The following is a 20726-nucleotide window of genomic DNA, read 5'->3' as shown; positions in this document are numbered from 1 at the left end:
AGATGATGTTGACAAAGCTGCCCCACTCGCTAGCATTAATCTACAGAGGAGGCAATTAGAGGTTCACAATTATCTTCAACATTCTCCCTCACCATCCATTACGTTCCTTACTAATTTTTTATCGATTGCTCACTTTGATGGCCCTTGTATGAAATAGGTGATTTTAGCATGTAACGGTTCTACTCTTTATTGTATCTAATGGAGACTAGTTAATCTTTAATTTTTATCTGGATCCCTTGATAGGTAAGTCCATACTTAAGGTGGAATTTTTATTTTACAAATTGTATGCTCAAAACTTGGATAAGCTACTTTCCACTGCGATGTCGTATGCCTGACTTGATTAACCAGGGGAATAAATCTCATGGGTGGAAGTATAGGAACTAATTGTTTTATGTTAATCTCAGCACTCTCTCACTTAACCCTTCAGAGGGGCCGCCCGTAACTCAGTGGTTAAGACAGTCTTACCTATTGGATGTCTATTGGCGGTGCCGGTTCCAATCCGGTCTGGAGCGTTGACTTTTTTCATTGAGTGGCGGTCCCACAAAATGAAAAACTTTGACCCCCAACCATGGTTAGGCAGTATATAGGACTGCAATGGGAGTCTTGGCCGAAAAAAAAAAACCTTCAGAGCCTATAGTCGTTGATAGATTTATTTGAACTACTGTGAAATCATAAAATAAATATGAATCGGTCTGCTGTCAAAATATTACTCGTTATAATCATTTTTTATTTTTATTTCTGAGGTTTCAGTCACTTGCATGATTTACACGTTGCTTATATATGTTGTAAATAAAAACACAAAATTAATATTTTATTTCAACTGAATATACATTCACTAAATATATATCTTTTAAGAAAAAGTTTTCTAAATTATAGCTATTGGCCACATTTAAATAGCATGTGTAATCTACAAGTGAAACCCATGCCAAAGCTATTAATTTTTTTTTATATTACATTAATTTTTGTGTAATTTAGACTCAGCTTGAGAAAGGAGATATTTACCCAAGAAAAAAATATTTTCCAGAGTCCTTATTGGCATTAAGGGTTAATATTCGTCAGAATTATAGGACCTCCCTTGCAATGTTATTAACTTTATTTTTTAAACTCAAAATTTAAGTTTAAAATGCCCTTTTTAATTAACTGGAAAGTTTTTACAACAAGATACAGCAAGTTTCAATGTGAATTATTATTTTAAGCCAATTAAGCCAAAATGGCTGATGTAACATTGGTTAGTTTTTAACGTATTTTTTTGTCTAAAAAGGTAATTCGCTTTTAGTAATTCTGAAAATATTTAATTTTCAAGTCATAACACGCCAGTATTATTTTTGTCTTCAAATAATACAAATGTACTTAAAATTTCATCCAATTAATAACTTGTAATTTTCCAGTTCATACGCATTAAAAACAAAAAATAAATAAAAGAAACTTCTAATAGTGGTGGTCGTTTCTGCTATTTTTCTCAAACATTAATGAACTGTGCGCTGACAAAAAAGAACAGTTCTTATGAACTGTTAAAAAAAAAAATATTCATAAAACGAATGGATTACTTTATTGAAATATTAAAATAATTGCTATATACAACATCATGTTTATTAACTTTCATTTTAGCAGGATAGAATAAACGATCTTTTTCTCTTTTTTATTTTCAGAAATAGTGATATTACTTTTCCAGAGTATGTTACTGGCACAATCCAGCTTTGTCTACGCTTTTGGTTTGTGGAACAGTTCTATTACAATGATATAATCACGCGTGATTATTTTACTCCTTTGAGAGTTGTTTTTCTTATAAACATAACATGGAGCAAGATGTTGATGTTCCTCTTTGACTCAGCAAGAGGTAATTTCCTGCTCTTAAGATGGTATCAGATATTTTCCATGAGTCAAGTTCTGCTCGGGTTAGCAGTGACCACAATCCTTGTTCTAATGATAGCCACTAATTAGTGAATGAGTAAGTATAAAACACATTCCAAGGCATGTTTGAGGAACGAGGAAATTTATAGGAGAAACATATTTCCTGGTGGTTTTTGTTCCAGTGGTTTTTAATCGTAGAGGGAGATTTGAGAGTAACTACCTTAATAAACCGTTTACTAAAAGTGTATCCCTAAGATAAAGTTACACTAGGCATTCAGGAGTATAGACGTCATCTTGAGATGGCTATGGCTCTTGGATATAGCGGAACTGTACCGAACAAAAAGGAACTTCTTGTTCTTCACTTGATGAGGATGATTATCCAGTTGAGTTCTTGTTTTATATTGCCTAATAACATTTTAAAACGTGTGCATGTTCATAGAGTTTAAAATTTCGCCTTGCTTATTTATTTTTCAAATCATAAACAAATATTAATGTGCAAAAAACAATTGTAAACATTTACATAAGTAAGTAAATATATTTGTATCTGAAAATAAAAATACGTATTGAGAAAAGTTTTAAAGATTTTTTTGTTAAATATTTTTAAAATTTTAGTTTCATGAAATAACAACATTTTTTTATTATTCCTGAAAAACAGTATCACTGTTTCGACTAACAGTTCCATTTTATTTCGAATAAAATGTTGAAAAAAAAAAAAATGAAAAAGTCGACCTTCTTAAATAATTGAAATTTTACACTTTATGGATGCAATACGAGGTATTGATTTCTTTTTTCAACGTACACCTAAGCATCATGGGCGTATGATTAGGCGTAAGCCTTATTGGCTTCAATTTTGCTTTAAAAAAGAGTAGTAAAGTTTGTTCTGTTGAATTCATAATAGCTGACTTTTGGTTCGAAGCCTGTCCATGAATGACACAAATTCTTGATTTTGATGTAGTAATGATTTCTAAATAATAAAGTTAAATTGGGTTTTTTCCCTAAACATAATGTTACTTGTTTTTGCGCCTGATGTTAATGTAACCGCGACTTTTTTTTTTTACGTTTGTTTTCCGTTCTTCTTTTGATAATACTTAGCCAATGTTTTACCGGTAATACGTCAGCTGATATTATGGGATGTTTAAAGCAACCTTTGGAAACATGTTACTGGTAATAAACTAATTATCATTAAAAAAAAAGTTCTAAATTGTCCAGATTACAGATTAGGCGTGACAAGATAAGCGATTTCTTCTGAATTTATAGAATTAGGAATACAGTTTTATGCCTATGATTTATTTATTAAGAATGTTGTATAGCAACATATTAACTGCTTATGAATAAGTGTTTCCCTTTTTAATTTATCATTTTTTAATTATTAAATCAATTTATAACTGCATTACTATTTAGAAACTATATTTAATAACTACCAATTCTTGGTCACATCTCGAAAGGTGTGACAGAGAACCAGCCGAACTCGAGCTGACTGGTTGACTAGTAATTGTCGACGAGGAGTGACGAGAGACAGGAAAACTAGGCACTTCCTCTAATTATTATTAAAGCCCTATTTATATCATTAAATGCAGATGAACCGGTCGGGCTCATTACCATACCTAACCCGGTAATTTCGTCCTCCCGTGTGACAGAAAGTAAAGCGGGTAGCAACGGAGGGAACATGGGGTCGAGCTTTAAGTTATGAGTAGCCAACAATTTTACAGCAGTCCAATCCCTTTCGATATCATCAAATTAATGCAATTCCTATAACCTTAGTCTTAGCCAACGAAGAGAAAAAGAAGACAATTTAATGGAATGAATGGTCAATCAAAATGATAATAATATCAAATCTGGACGTTCGAATGTGTATGGGTAATACTGATGGATTAGCGAGGAATGTTTGAGATTCAATCATTCAAAATATTTTTATGGAGTGGAAGGATTACTGAGAATATGGAAGAAAAGTTGTGAGTGGTTCAATAGTTGCCTCCCGACCATCTTCCTCATACTTTGAAATTATACGATCAATAATTTAGTTATTTAACATGATTCCAAAACTACGGGGCTCTAAAAAAGAGATATCTTCCACAACTCTTCACTGCAGTGCCATAACCATAACCACCGACATACAACTCAATCTCCATCTATCCAAAAAAAAATACTATCAGCAAATAAACAGTGTTGTTTTCTTTTGACCGCACCCCGGACCATCTTGAGTGAATGAATGAAAAAATAATTTTATTCTGGAACATATGTCCCCTGAAAATAAATACATGGTTCATACATTAAGATTTTTATCCGGCAAGCATTTACAAGTTTCCAGTAAGTAATATTTAATTACAATGGGATATTGGCTTAACTACTGTTTATAATGTTAATCAATGTATACCTATTTATTTTATTACAATGTTGCGGAAGTTTGGTAATACAATAAGTGAAGTAATAGGTGTTGTTTAAAGGAAAGATTGGATGAGGATTGGCGAATGGAGATGGGAAGAGGATTCCAGAAGGAGGTTGCACGTATGATAAAGGTATCGAAATAGTAGAAGAAAACTATTTATTGTTAACTAGATTCAGTTGTCATCTTTGTTTCAATCTGACAGCCCTGACGAAGCCCAGCAAAGTGGGGCGAAAAGTTGTTTAACAATAAATAGATTTCTTCTACTATTTCTACTCTTACGGTCAACTATCTACTTCAAATATTTTTTTTAATTTTATCTTATGTTCCCAAAACCATATTTCAAAATATAATTATTCTATACAAAACAAAAGTCACTACCCAAAGATCTGTTCCTATAAGGAATTCGTAGAAATATATTTCTTACTAAATATACTAAACGGAGAAATAGAATAGATGATGTTTTTGGAAATCTTACCCCCATAGAAAAACCGATAGGAAGAAACATAGCACAATGTTTAACCAACATAGACAACCCGTTTAACAGAACAAAATATATATGATATTTAACTCGAATAATATCAGTAGAGCAATGACGTACCCATGATATATACATCTTACGATCTATTAAATATTCTCCAGCCATATAGTAAATAGAAAGGAACTGTACAATGGGAGCTGCCCTTTGAGGAATCAGGAGGGGGTCCTGATGTTTATTTAGTGAAGAGATGATTAGCATAATGTAGCCGTCGCTAGGTGAATCATAGCTCTAGCCACTCCAGCCTGCTCCAGGTCTACGGTAACAGGTAATTCGGCACCTGTCTCCAGCCACCTGCCCTTTATCACTGGATAGTTATATCTAGTAAGGACTAGTGCGTCCTTCCAGAAGCTGGCCCGTAGGAATCCAAGGGAAATTCAAAGTCAAACCATTACCATCCTTTTTAAATTTATAATAATGTCTGTTATCGTAAAAATGAATTATTCTAGAAGTTCACCGGTCACATTCTTCGAAATTGAGATTTCTCTAACAAATCAAACTTTTATTGCGAAAAAAATACTTTTTAAAGTGTACATTATGAGGTTACTTAAAATGAATATGAATATAAGTCAATATCATAACTATGAACGTAGTTTTGAATATTAAATAAATTATTATTGTACGGTGGCGATACTATAGTTGAAGTACCTTACATAATTAAGTTATAATAAATAAATTTATACATGTGTGTATAATTATACAAATTATTTTTTTAGTGGAATGTAAACATTAACATTCATATTAAATGTTGTTAAAAGTGAGTACCTTAAGCATTAAGAGTGATCACATTGAGTAATATTTAATTTGAATATTAGTGTTTACATTTCACTAGCAAAATAGGACACATATATTGATTTATAAACTATAACCTATTTGATGATGCGTTATTTGTTGACAGTGGATATTATATAAGAAGATGTTTGTGGTAAAACCTATTTATATTATTGTCAAAGTTTCACTCAGAATTTCGGGCCTTTATTTTGGCGCCCGAAACCAGGTTCCTCCTGAACAATGAAAATATTTAGAGTTAAAGGACATACCTTCATAAGGAATTTTTTTATTGTATTGAGACCCTTAATTCATATTTTCATTTAGGATATAACCCTGGACAGTGAGTTCACTTCAGGCCCAAAATAAAAATAAAATATTACTCGCAACTCCTGTCCAGATTAATATTTATAGCATCGATAAACTATTCACTTGCTCGAATAATTGGCCAAGAGATTGGAATTACATAGGAGGATTTGGATCCTACACACTATCCATGAATTTACAGGTGAGTAAGGTTATATTAGAATTTCAAATAAGAAAGATATTAGAGGTAGCTGGAGGGGTAAATACGGGAATCACTTTAGCCTCAATCACCTTCCCCCTCTCCCGGGAACAGAAGAGGATGTAACAATTAACTTTTAATTTCGGGTTTTTATCCGCTGTTAGGGTGCTAATAACATAGTACCGTCCGCTACAGTCAGCCGTGCCTTACAACCTATAACACTCCACGGCCATTATGATATCCTTACTTAGCCAATCCCAGGTAACCTCTGGTCCACGTACTGGACAAACTATCCAGTTAACACTATTGTTTAATGTTTTTACATATGGAAGAAAGAGGAAGTTATGAATTCTTTCGAGTTCGGCCGAAACTCGAGATATTTAAATATTGCTCCCTAAGTGGGCTAAGGGATGCAGATCAGGTTTGTTATCGTCTTATTTCTTTACGAATGTTAACTCTTAGAGGTTTCCATTCTAAGGTTCTCCTTCTATGGTGGATGTTCCAATAAACATTCTATACTCGGTGACCGCAACACATATGTTTTATGGAATGTTCTTTGTTCGTTAAGATAAGCAACGTATCAATGTTATTCAAGATGTCTGTGTATTTCTGTAATCAGTATTCTGGGTACTGACAAGCCCCTATCCCAAGTCCATTTCCAAGTTATATTAATAGAAAATGTATAATGGTTAATGCTTTAATAATATTAACAATCATGTAAAAATTTGACCATAAATAAACAATAAATTAAAGATTAAATATTTCACAATAATCAGTTTTTTTAAGGGTTAGATTTCTGTACATAAAAATTTCCAAGAAATAAAACAAAATAGAACTATGAAAAAATTGTTAGATGGAAAAATTCATATATAGTAATATTGTGATTAATGAGATTAATGGTATTATGCAGAATATATATGATGTTTAGAATCATAGTAATATGATTTTAATTTTTTAGAAAAATATTGTTATTTAATAAAAATTATGTATATGGAACAATGTTGAAATTGTGCGAACGAGTCCGAAACGTCGTCAAAATTATAATAAAAAATGGCAAGAGTTTTAAGGGTATTTTTATTTCAATTTCAATTATATTTTAATAAATATCATGTTGAGGAACAGGAAGTAGAATAGAGACAGGGAGAGAGTGATTAAAACTGTCCAAAGGACGGGACTCTCCACGAATATAATATATCCTAATTATGATTTATAAGATAATGATATATTATACGTCTTAGTAAACCACTATATTCTCAATAAAGTATAACTTCTTAATCCTGACATTGTTATTGAATAAGAATTTGGTATTTTACTATGAATTAAATTTATTTCATTCCCAAATTCATTGGGAGGTTAATATTACAATTCGTTATCATTTTTTTTCCTTTAAAAGTAATGTATTAATCATATTATTTTAAGGACAAATTTAACCCTTATTTACTTCTTTATTGCAGTGAACCTTTCGAGCAAAAACCAGTTCATTTTCAATCTTGGCATATCATTAATTTGGCGATTTTCCTAAATTGTTTATATTTTCTTCTTTATTTACCATTACACTTGTCCCTTAAGAACATTTCCATACATCGTCTTATGGTTGTACTTCTTAATAATTAGTTTGTTCCAAAAATAAAGTTCAATTACAAATTTTTAAAGCGTTATAATTTTGCATAAATTATATTGTTTCAAGAATAAATTCTACCCTTTATTTATTTCTTAAATTCTTTATTACAGTGGACTTTTCGAGCTAAAACCAGCCCAGTTTTAACCTTGACATATAATTAATTGGTTGATTTTTCTTAGATCATTTATATAATATTTTCTTCTTTATTTATTACTCCAGCCACTTCTTTGATGATATCTCCTTATAATTTTGTATGGTTCTTATTCTTGAAATAATACCAATGATATTACATTATAACCCTTTCATAAATGTTATATAGGATTTCCTTCGTAAAGCTATATTGCTTTCTTTAATAAATATTGAAAATATGTTGATTTTTTTAAAATTACAGATTGACTCGGATGTATAATACCAGTGAAGAATTCATTATTTATTAAGGGCATTAACACAATTAATTTATTAATTAATCAGAATACTTAACTACAAAGAAGTATCCGTTGATTTTCAATTAGGAACTGCTAAAACGTGGAAATTTTTAATTTATACCATGTTCACAGAGGCTCAAGGTACTTCGATACATTTTTTAACGTACCCAATACCAAACAAACAGTCATTATATGCATTTAATCGAAATCATCTAACTTCAAATCGTTTTAATTCGACGTGTCAGTCATTTCGCGGAAAGTCGTCAGTAGCTTTATCCCGCTAACAAAAGCTGATTCATAGGAAGAGAATGAGCAAGGAATTTGCATTATTACTTGTTTTGTTTTATCAGTTTAAAATTAAAGACTTCTTCCGGACGTTTCTGTTTTCTCTAGAATGGCTGATTGATGTTCTGCTAAAAGTGGAAATTCCTGTTGTTAATTAGAGTGACAGTAAGAACTCAGGTATGAGGTTCAGAGCCGCCTTGATTCACTTAGGTTTTCAGGTTTTACAATTAATATGGATTTTAAAACTATCATGATTTATTTTTAATCTTTCTTAAAATATCAAATCGCTGGATGATTGATTTACAATAAAAAAATATTGGCAAAAGAATAATATCTTAAATAACCACAAAATAAAATATTTTGTGAAAGCAGCCAACCCCAGGTTGAAAATTTATTTATTTATTTTTTTATAAGACTGCACTCCTAATGAAATATTAAAATAGATTTCATCCGCGTCCGACTGAGTCTGTGAGCACGATCTTATTTTCTAAATTGAAATATCTTTTCTATATTCCTTTATTTTCGAAGGAGCGTTTGATATGAAAGGCTCAGTTGGCAGATACGTGAATCTAGAGGACCATTTTGCCTTGCATACCTGTTTCTGAAGCCAAAAGTGAGAGTTCCTGTTGAAGTCCACTTGAAGATAAATTAATTATTTTCTTCATAATTATTATGTTCAACTTTTTGAAATAGTTTTAAGCTGTGACGACATGAGTATATGTTTTAATATAATATGTTTTTAAGACTAATTTTATTGATCTGATCGAACTTGGAAGAAATTAACCAATTTATTATTATAACTTTCTTACCATGTTTCAACCAAAAGTAGCAAGAACCTTATAAAAATAAAAATAACTTCGTACAAAAAATTACCCCATGGTATTATAACTATTTGACACTATAACTTACCAACACTGTTCATTTTAAGGGGGAAAATACAATAATATATCTTTTGGGAGCAAGAGAAAAATTATATGAACAGTTTCAGCCTACTCTTAGCTCAGTTTTTCAAAAAATGTCACACACCATGGTTTATTGAGTGTCTTATATAATATATTAATTTCTTTTACTACGTTTAAATAAATATAAAATAAATTCCTTACCTCTTCATTCCTTATTTCAAATGCATTGGGTTGGGATGTCGAGGACGTGATAGCCGACCACTCTGAGGTCATGGTTTCAGAGTGCCTGGTTCAGAACGTTGTGAGTTCGATTCTCACCTGGACTGACTGCCACACATGGTGAACCGAGAAATGAATTGAGCCATTACAACTCTGTGGCTGCATAGTTCTTCAATGGAAATTGAGACCGTTTGTAGCAGGAGGCAACCTCCAGTCTGCTGCGGCACCTGTTTGAATCAGTTCAGGAGGGGAGTAATGTACAAAATAATTTACTTTATTATTTATTTATTTTTTTAAATTTTACTTACTTTCTTCTTATTACTAAATATACATAGTTTGATTGATAGTAGTATGTTTATTTATCTTTCTGTTTGTATACATATAGAGATTTTGTTTATTTTTATGTATTATTTTTAATTTTTAAATTTTAGTTCGAGTGTAATCATTTATCACAATTACTTATTGTCCAACGTTGAGGGGGATTGTAATATTTATCCATACATAAAATTATAACTACAAAAAAAAATGATTTTAAATATTGATTCAATAACAATTTGGTATTGAATAAATGGCTAAGAGCATATGAATTTTATTTAACAGTTTTATTTTTATGTTCGACCACAAAGATTTGCAAATAAAATTTTAATTTTTTTAAACCAGAAATATTATTAAAAAGTACTTTTCTGAAAATTGTCGAAATTTGAGTTTTTCAATCTGCCAACTGAAAGGCTCTTTAGGAAAATTAGTACCGAGACAATATTGCCACAGTGAACAATATCTGTTCTAAAACAGGTGGTATATATTATTTTTTACTTATTTTTGTTTTTATATTTTGATCAGTTTTATTTTATTATATTTTTGATATAGATTCATACTTTTATTTATACAAATCATGATAGCATTTTCTTTTATTAATATATTTCTTTATTATTATTTTATATTTTTGTTCTTTTAATTCAGAGAATACTATAGTTATTTACACTTTTTTCTTGTATTGTTCTATGTCTATACATATTGTATAAATGAATATTTGATCACAAATATTTAATGTGCTTAATTGTGGTAGATTGTATTATTCCTCTTCAATGAAATCTATTGAAAGATTAAAATAAAAGAAGCAAGGATTAATTTCAATACTAAGTAGGAGGGTTTATTGAAAATGGTGTGATGCGCGTTCTGCACCAGATTTTTATTTTATTGCATTAATTTTAAAAATGTAAATAATCGAAAGTTCAATGTTGCCTGAGTTCTGTTAGTATATTTTTATACAGTTTTTTTTTCTCTCACTCCTCAGAGGACTCCTAATGTAAACACAGATGTGACACCTGAGTCCCTCTTCCTAGGCTCTTCATTATCCTATTATGTCGAGATCATTCCTAATATGACGTGCGAATATCTCTTGGTCCGTAAAAAGATGAAGTATAGGCCCAAAAAAATTTGTTGTAATGTGATTTTAGGAGGCAGAGTCCCGAGGCACAAAAAAGTTAGGAACTTGTGAACAATTGTAGTGGCGGCAGCTGAGTTTGCACCTGTCCACAAAGCCGTTAATGGTCCTTGTATAAATATTTATGGAGGCGGTGCAACATTTCGTCTCAAATTTCGCTGTTGTTAACATTTAATATTCATGATCCTTTATAGGTGTCACCTAAGGTAAATAAATATGTAGTTTTTGTATAAACTATCTGTTCATTATTTCAGTCTCCTTTTTTTCAGGTTAAGTTCGAGCATTTTATAAAGAAATATAGAAAACACCAGTATTATTTATTCCATTTACTAATTATGTATTATATTTATTTTGGATAGCTTCAATATCCACATCGTTATAGTTCACTAACCAGAGCGGACTATAACGACTTCCACTAACCAAAAACAAGTCAGTTATGTCACACTAATTTTTTATTACTACAGTGTAGGAAGAAAGTACGGGTGGCGATAAATAAAGGTACACAATATTTAAAAAAAAATTAATATTAACCAACGTTTCGTCCAACTTTGCAGGGCTTCGTCAGGGTTATTTTTTATTTATTTAATACCAGATCGGCCTGGTGGGCCTTACATGGTTAATGTAAGAGGTAAATGTTTTTTTAACAATTAATTATGGGGGGGGGGAGGAGGTATAGTCTGATACAAAAGACACTCCTAACTATGGTATATAAAACATTATGAATAAAAAAAAAAAATTAGATAAAATAACTATATTAAAATAATAATTCATAATAAAAGATAAAAGTAAAGTTAATAACAAAAGTAATGACATTTATTGATTTAACAAAATAAATAATTGACTTCTAATGGAAAAAAAAATTTAAGAAAAAGATGAAGAGAAAAAAAATATATAAAATAAAATTTTAGAATGACAATAACAGAACTGATAAATGTAGAATATATAGCAGAATGTCCCACAGCAGCCTGGGCTTCAGTCTTCTGGTTGTGGTTGGATTTCCCAAGTTGTAGTTCACTGCTCCTTTGACTGTCGAAGTGGAACTTAATGAAACTTTTTTTGATGTAATCCACTATTGTCTCTATTTTTAATTCCCGATGCAATTGACTGTTTCTTAGAAACCAAGTAGTATCCACTGCAATTCTTAGGACTTTATTTCGAAAATGTTGTAATTTTTTCCTATTCGCAAAGGATGACGCTCCTCAGACTTCACAGTACGTTAGCAGTGGCCTGAGAATTGTTTTAAAAATATGAACAGTTGTTTCAATTTGGACTTTCTATTTAGAATAGAATAGTAACATTGCTAACCTTGTCTAGGTTCGTCAGGACTAAATAAAAACAAGATACAAACAACGTAAGATGTGACAATAAAATTAGAATAAATACATAAACAGAGTAAAAAAATTATACAAAAATAATTTTGAAAACAAACAAATAAATTAAGTTATGAAAATACAGATATAAATGAATTGGGAACTAATAAATAATAGGTTCAGTCATATGAATGAATAGTAAATAGTGAATGAATAGTAAATATACAACTAGAGTAATAGTAATAAATATGGTAATAAGTAAGAGTAAATGAGAATAAATAAGAAGATTAATAAATAATAAAATTTTTATTATTTATTGTTATTCTTATTATCTCCTTTTTACTTGTTACCATACTTTATCTTTGCCACATTCACTTTACCTATCTCTTTATCATTTCTACCTAATTTTTACAATATTTGTTGTTGTTGTTGATTGTTGCTTAAAGGCGTAAAACCCTCTGGTCATCAACGCCTATGGCATGATAAAAGTAAAAAAAATTATTAAAAACAAATAATAAAAAAAAATAAAAATAGAAAAATAAATAGATAAAAAAAAAAAATAAAAATCGAAGAGGAGTTATAATTTATAAAGAAAGCGATGCGCTTTTAAGAATTCAAACACCAATGCAACTGTAGATTCCTCTTCTGTGAGAGCTTCTGACAAATTTGGGGTCAGTCCCATCCTGTTTATTAATGGCAAATAGTATCAATAGTATCTTCAAAAATATGTCTAATCGTAAGAATGGACTGACAATATTTGTACGTTGGAGGTGGCAGTTTTCTGATCAGGTGAGAGTGCGTGAGGAGAGTATGACCTATTCTCAAGCGGGTTAGAGCAACTTCCTCCCTACGGCTGTTGCGGTAGGATGTTGACCATGGTTTTACTGATCGCTTTATTTCTTTTAATTTACTCGGAGAGCTTTCATCCCACTTGGCCTGCCATTTTTCTTTAAGGGGTTTACTGCGTTCTGCGCTCTGGCAGCTTTGTCTGCGAGCTCGTTACCAAGAAACCATATTTGTTATTATTTCTAATAAGTATTGTTCTACTGTTTATTACTCTAGTTATATTTTCAATCCTATCACACATAACTGTACAATTATTAATTAGTTCCCTATTCATTTATATTTATATTTTCTAACTTAATTTGTCTCTTTTTTTTCTTCTTTGTTTTCAAAAATATTTTTGTATAATTTTTTACTCTCTTTATATATTCATTCTAATTTTTTTTTTATATATCTTATATTGTTTGTATCTTGTCTTCATTAAGCTCAGGCGAAGCCCTATAAAGTGGGGAGGAACGTTGTTTAACATTAAATAGTTTTTTCTCTACTCTGTGCCTTTATTTACCGCCACTCGGAGGATCTTCCTACAATCTACTTCATAGGTCAACAATTTTCTTCCAATACAAAACTGTTTATAGTAACTATTCAAAATTGATGACCAACCATAGTTGAGGCGAAATAAAAATAGTGGCTGATTCAAACCCACTAAAAAAAAAAAAAATAATTTTTTATTCGGAGCTACGTCTTTAAAAATACCTCAGAAACTTAATATAACACTATTTAAATTTTAGTAAACTTGTTAAAATCTGTGCCCCAATAGTGCTCTTTAGGCATAATAATTTCCGAGATACAGGTTTTCAAAAAGCATTTATCCAAATAACGAAAATACCATATTTTATGAAGTTATTTTAGGAAATAACCAAGGAAACTACTACTCATCACGAAAGACGTACGTATACCTCTTAATTAAGAAACAACAGCAGTTTCGATGATATTCGCCAAAATAAATTTACAAAACGTTGATTGCTTCATGTTCTTAAATAGGAACGTAGAGACCCCTGTCTTTGTAAGCGTCACAAAATTAACCATCGAAGGATTTTCATACTCAAAATAAACCATTTTATAATTGACGTTTTGCTGTTCTTTGACAATAACATGAAATTAATAATAAATTCACAAAATATTGATTTTTGTTTATTTAAAAAACAATTGAACGTAAATAAACAACACTACTTAAAACAATTTAGTAGTAGTTGCTTTTAAGGATAAGGAGCTTCCAAAGTAAAATGAACGAAACTTTGAGCTTTTTCTTCAATCAATAGTAAATATACATAGCAGTAAATATAAACAGTGGACACCTTAAAAACTCAGTACTGTGCAGTAAATAGTAAATATAAGTAGAAGTAAATATAAATACTGTTCACCTTAAATACTTACTCTCCTGTGCAGTAAATAGTAAATATAAGAAGTAAATATAAATACTGTACAGTAAATAGTAAATATAAGTAGAAGTACATATAAATACTGTTCACCTTAAATACTTGCTACTGTGCAGTAAATAGTAAATATAAGTAGAAGTAAATATAAATACTGTTCACCTTAAATACTTACTCTCCTGTGCAGTAAATAGTAAATATAAGTAGAAGTAAATATAAACACTGTACACGTTAAATACTTACTTTTCAATTTTCAAGTTTTGTCAAAGTATACTTTTTAATGACATTTACGGTATCCCTTGAATGGTCGAGGTAAAAATTAAACCATTTTCTAACAGAAAATGGCACACTGTTATTATTTTTTTTTTCTTGAAAGAACTCAAAAATGATTTTATTGTAACTTCTTGAACAGCCGCCATTTTTCACGCCCCATGCTAAAGATGCAGTAATCAATTTTGACTCTCAATTGGATGTAGTTTTCTTTAAACTAATCAAAAAATATATTTTTTCTCCCCTTGGATACTTGAAGTATTATTGCATCTGGAAGTCTGAAATGTATCTATGATTTTCTTTTAGTACCCAATAATAAATCTAGAAAAGATTTAAGAGGAAAATATAATTAATAAAGGAATGCTGCCTCAGTTTATTAGTGACAAAATCTGAAAATCACTTTTGAATATTTAAATTTAAAAATGTTTGCCAAGTACATATGATACTTTTTTTAACTATCATCTACGTTTTTTATAAATTGCTTGATTTTTATAAACCAAGGGTATCCATTAGCACCTAGATTTGAAATAACTGTAATTTTTTTTCTTTACAACCGTACATTAGTGTGACCTTCATGTTGTTTTATAAATGAGAAAGGTTGTGTCTGGTTTTAATCTAGATCTTCTGTTGACTAGAGTATACAGCATAGCCAACCTGGCATAGGTATGTGTTGGTATATTAATTAATCTCTTATCATGTTGGCATGTGAGCCTGCGGTGTCCTAGGTGCATTTGACTTGTGAGTAGAGTGGTCATGTGGGTGACATGAGCATCGACGATTAAAAACTGAAAAAAAAAAACAAACAAAAAAACTGAAGTACATTTTTGAATTTGAGGACATACATTTAGTAAAGTATTCCTCTGGGTCATTTAGATGAGTCTGTAATGTATTTCTGGCCATTACTATGTTCGAATATTTAGAAAAAAAAGCAAACAAAAGTAAGGATATGTGTGTGGACTGGATGAGATCGTGAAGATTTCAAAGAGGCAGGCTTGCAGAGTTAAACTTTTTACTTTCACCAATCTATATGTGGAATGTATAGTACGTATTGTCAATTGTAAATGACAGTGTGGCAAAATTACAAATTACAGTTTTCGACCGAAATACACATTTTGAGGTTTGCCGAGTCCAAATAACCAAGCATCGTAGCATACATAACCATGAACCGTCTAGCTCAGAAACAAAAAGTCGTACGAAACTTAAATTACATATTGAAAACATATGTTACATATATGATATTATATATATTATAACTATCATAACTATTATAAGTTAAACATTAGAGAGCACAAGAACTAAAAAAATGAGAGTAAAGGGAGAGAGAAATGACGCAATCGATTGTAACTCAAATATATCTGTTCGATCAGCTGATATTGCGGTTGTTACAGCTACCATTTGTATACATATACAATATATACTACATATACAATTTGTATTTATATACATTATATATCCATGCTATTAATTACATATGTAAGGCTAACGTTGCTTATATGCTAGGGATGTTAGAGTCTCCATTACGATAAAATCAACTGGCCAGTAGTGCCATTTTATGGAATCGATTTATCATATTTTTGCTGCTCTAACAAATTTGATTAAACTCTGCGGGTCAGTTCATACTCAAGTGATCAATATTGTTTTATCCTCAATGAAATAGTTTAACAAATATTAAATGCTGAATGACTGATTCCCATTAAAAAAAGAAACACGATCTAGTTATATTTTGTTAAACAGTTGTATTAATAGCAGGAACAAAGTTGATATTCGTCATTCGCACCGCGAGAAACCCTAAAATACTAATTTTGATAGCATTAGAAAAAGTATATTTGGATTTTTTTTTCAATTAAATATTGTTTGATGCGCGTACCATGCTAGATTTATTTTAATTTTATTAAATATGAAGTATATATCTTAATATATTGTAAATATATTTTTCTACGCCATCCATCCATAAATCTCATATTCAGTAGACAAAAAATAGTCGATCTGAACAAAAATTCAACTAAATTCTAAAATGGTTGATCTTATGAATCTCGAGTGTGCATAGAGAAATTTTTAGTGGGGATTCATGTCAGACAACTTTGAACCGGTAGAGCAATGTACTAAACAACAAAACTAAGAGGAGGCAATGAGCCAGTATTTATCTGACGCGGTGAACTGTTATTGGCAGTTCGCTAGCTGAGGCGAGATAAGTTGCCATGTGATTAGTTAGCTGTATAACTGTAACGGCATTTAATTGAAACCTTATTGAATGCAACAGCTTCAGCCCAGTAGCCATCTGGTGGAGTTCCTAGCGGTCAGTCTGAGTCTAGTGTACAAGAGCCCGCTGGGAAAAAAGTTATTATACGTATAATTACTAGTAAAAATTGAAGATTCCAAGTATAGTTAGGGGAAATACAAAATGGCGGCTGTTTCGAAACCACTAAAAAAAATTAATTTTTCACTGGGAGATCCATGACCTCGAAACTACCAACACCAGAAAACCTATTTGAACATCAATTAAAGTAGAATAAAATATGAGCCCTAGTAGAGCTATTTACGTTCAATAGTTCCAGAGATAGTTTTTTTTAAAAAGGAACATTTCATGAAATATATATTGAAAAATCAGTAGTTAGTGAATTTACCGTGGAAAATTTTTATCTCAGAAATTATCAGACTATACATGTATGTAGTTTATAACGTTAATCGTCATGGAAGAAGTAGTTTTTATGATATTTTTCATATATTGTATTTTTATAGTTCTGTTAGAGCTCATATTTTAGTCAATTTACTCTACTTTAAATGATGTTCAATTAGGTTCTCTATTGTTGATGGTTAGGGATGGTTTTAATGAATCGTTTTAACGATATGGAGATCCAAATAAAAAGTATTTTTTTTACCGTTTTCAACCGGCGTTTTTTATATACTCTAACTATAGTTTGTTTTTATTAAAGTAATTAAAAATTGGGGTGAACTAACTGATTTTTTTCTCCTCATGGGCTCTTATAATACTATTATTAACGCAATTTGTAACGAAAGCTCTAAAATATGGTGGCCCATCAAACTAATTTCACTTACTACCTTCAAATGAAATATATTCTTGTACATTTCAAAAAAGCTATTTCTTTATTATTTAGAATGACAATCCCCTTACTATATATTCTTGTTGTTTGTTTGTTTATTGTTACTTAGAGGCGTAAAACCTTCTGGTCATCAACGCCTATGGCATGCTAAATATTATGTAAAAATTAATAATAAATAAAAAAAAAATTAAAATCGAAGAGGAGTTATAATTTAGAAAGAAGGCGATGTTTTATTTTTAAATTTACACGCTAATGTAAATTTAGCTTTCTCATCTGTGAGAGCTTCTGATAAATTTGGGGTCAGTCCTATCCTGTTTATTGTTGGTAAATAGTGAGTACATTCTTCAAAAATATGTCGATTCGTGATAATTTATTGTTTCATAGGCTGATTTGACTAGTAATTAATGATCAGGGTAGAATAGACTGCGAAACGTTTTTAAATAACTGGATGTGAGGTGTAAATTTATATTTAAGGTATGTTAAATTATTAATAATAATTTCTTTGTTACAAATGAATGTATAATAAAAGCTGTTAATTGTTAGATTGTCTTTGAGGATGGCCGAAACGTTGGACTGTTGATGAAATAATAATACTCAGCAACATGGACACCAATTTATTATTTTAAACAATAAATACCAGTCTCAAGAATTTGAAAATATTATATATAATATGCTATAAATCGTCCATGACCAACTTCACAGACATCAGTACTAATCTGGTTATTACAGTACTGAGAGTTAAAACTCTATAATTTAAGTTATAATATCTGTTTTTTACGTCACATGAAATTCCACGAATTGCAACTTTGCTACTTCGAATGTTTGTTGCCACATCTAATGCCGTTTCTGTAATAGCAAGTCTATTATCAGGAAGGGGCATCTCATTCTATTTCCTTATTCACCACTTGACAGCTGTTTGGTAAGACCACCGTTTGAGGTTGTGATGTGACCATCTATGCGGCTGATATACGACCGTCCCGAGAGCTCTAATCCTGCGCTACGATACGTCCCAACTAGAATATAAAGTATAAAAGAATTTCCTAGTGTTGTTGTGAGAGGCAAATATGGTGGGACATCTGATGCTGGTAAGTAAATAAATTGATAAGGGGGCGGCGACAGTTCAAAAGGGGGCCATACGTCACTGTCAGGCCAAATCTAACAGCTCACTTCTCCAGGGTGCGATACCCCGCATTCCTCGTCCGAATTTCTCGTCTGAATATTTCTTCTCCTCTGAAGAAACTCCCAACTTTTGATTTATTTTTGAAACGGCTCAAAGAACAGCCGCTCTAATAATGAGGCCGCCACATTTACCGGATATTTTAATAAAGTCTTTTATTTATTTTAGGTGCCTGAGGCCAGAGCTGCCGGGAATTGATCGGTAACGAGGACTTCACCCTCCGCGTTCCTCATGTCTCTCCAGGCAAAGTATTTCCATCCTTTCCAAGTATTTCGATTCGATATGTTAGTTCCAACCAATCATTTGTACTTTGTGTAATATTGTTATCAACTATCTTAGAAAGTATTGGATTAGTGCATATGAAATGTCGGATTTTTAAGTGAATATATAAAACTGCATATCTTTTTCCATAAGCTGTTTATTTAATAAAAATATTTTCCATTCACTTCAATACACTTTTCCCAGCGGGACTTTAGAGCATAGATGCCTGTCTTAAAAAAATTCTTATCTTTAGAATCAATAAAGTCAGTCATCAATTTTTTCAGGCTGTCTTCATTTTTATAGTATTTAGCCCGCAAAAATAATTCCACATGTTTAAAAAAATAAAAGTCGGTTAGCGAAAGATCCAGTGAATAGACCACCCAGCCTATTTCATATTTCAATTCAATAAGCACATAACTTTATATTTCTATTCATTTAATTTCCCAATTGTTCTGTGCTATGTATACGGTCGTTTTGGGTCACGTTCAACCATTGAAAATTTTTTTTTATGTAGTGGTATGTTTTCCAGAGCGAAAAACCTCCCTTCCTAAGAGTGAGGTATCAAGGTATATTGAAGATACCTTTTATGTTTAATTAAAACAATATTTTGGGCCTTTAGATGTCTTCAATAAATCTTGGACTCGGGATTATGTTCAGTGCTTGGTCTAACTGGTTATTCCTTTATGTGTGAGAGGTCAATATTGTAACATTAACTAAATATTATCAATTATTTTAATGAAAATTATTAAATGATATTACTTTAAGCGAGGTTAAAAAATATTTATGTGAAAAAATCGACTTACGATCGCGTAAAAAGCCTTGCATTTTAATTTCGAGTGACAGCGTCCAGCCATATGTGAGTAATTGGCAAAACAAAACAATGCCGAGGAACAGAAGATGTAGTCCATGCATTCTGTTCATGTGCTTAACTAGTCTTAATCCCGCATTCTCCCTTACGTCTTAGCAGATATCCCTTATCAGTCTATGGCGTTTAATGCGATCTGTTATCTCATTCGGAGCTCTATATCTTAAAAACTAACGACACTAGAAAATCTAAGAGAACATTATTTAAAGAAGAGTAAATTTGCTGAAATATTAGCCCTAAAATTGCTATTTACGTCAAACAGTTATCGAGATGTTGCTTTTTAAAAAGAAAAATTTCTTAAAAATCTACTGAAAGATTAGTAGTTAGTTAATTTATTTTGAGAAATCTATATCTCAAGAACTATGTGACGTACAGATGTTTATTAGCACTCAAATTAAAGCTAGTTTAATGGGCTATAAAGAAGTTTATGACCTTTGCCTTCCTATGAATAGTAGTTTTCATGATATTTGCTAAAATAAATTGAATTATAGTTGTTTGGACAATAAGTTTGATTTATGAAAAACTTCATTTCATAAACCATTGGACGTGCAGATAGATGTATGCCAGTGCTCAAATTAAAGCTAGTTAAATTTAATACAAAATAGTTAATTATGTTTATCT

At 30.9% G+C, this 20726-nt stretch overlaps 1 long non-coding RNA gene across 1 annotated transcript; it reads right to left on the bottom strand.

Annotated features, from left to right (window-relative positions):
* Positions 1–15098: 15098 nt before the first annotated feature.
* On the bottom strand, positions 15099–20150 carry LOC136795517 (uncharacterized). Its single transcript, XR_010843141.1, has 2 exons — positions 20044–20150; positions 15099–15525 (listed from the first exon to the last, which is right to left on the bottom strand). It is a non-coding gene; the product is annotated as an uncharacterized lncRNA (long non-coding RNA).
* Positions 20151–20726: the final 576 nt, after the last annotated feature.

This window comes from Halyomorpha halys, unplaced genomic scaffold (assembly GCF_000696795.3).
Source record: "Halyomorpha halys isolate HHAL.00 unplaced genomic scaffold, Hhal_1.1 Scaffold299.1, whole genome shotgun sequence".
NCBI classification, from domain to species: domain Eukaryota; kingdom Metazoa; phylum Arthropoda; class Insecta; order Hemiptera; family Pentatomidae; genus Halyomorpha; species Halyomorpha halys.
The sequence above is the reverse complement of the archived record's forward strand: the minus strand, read 5'-3'. Positions and strand labels throughout refer to the sequence as shown.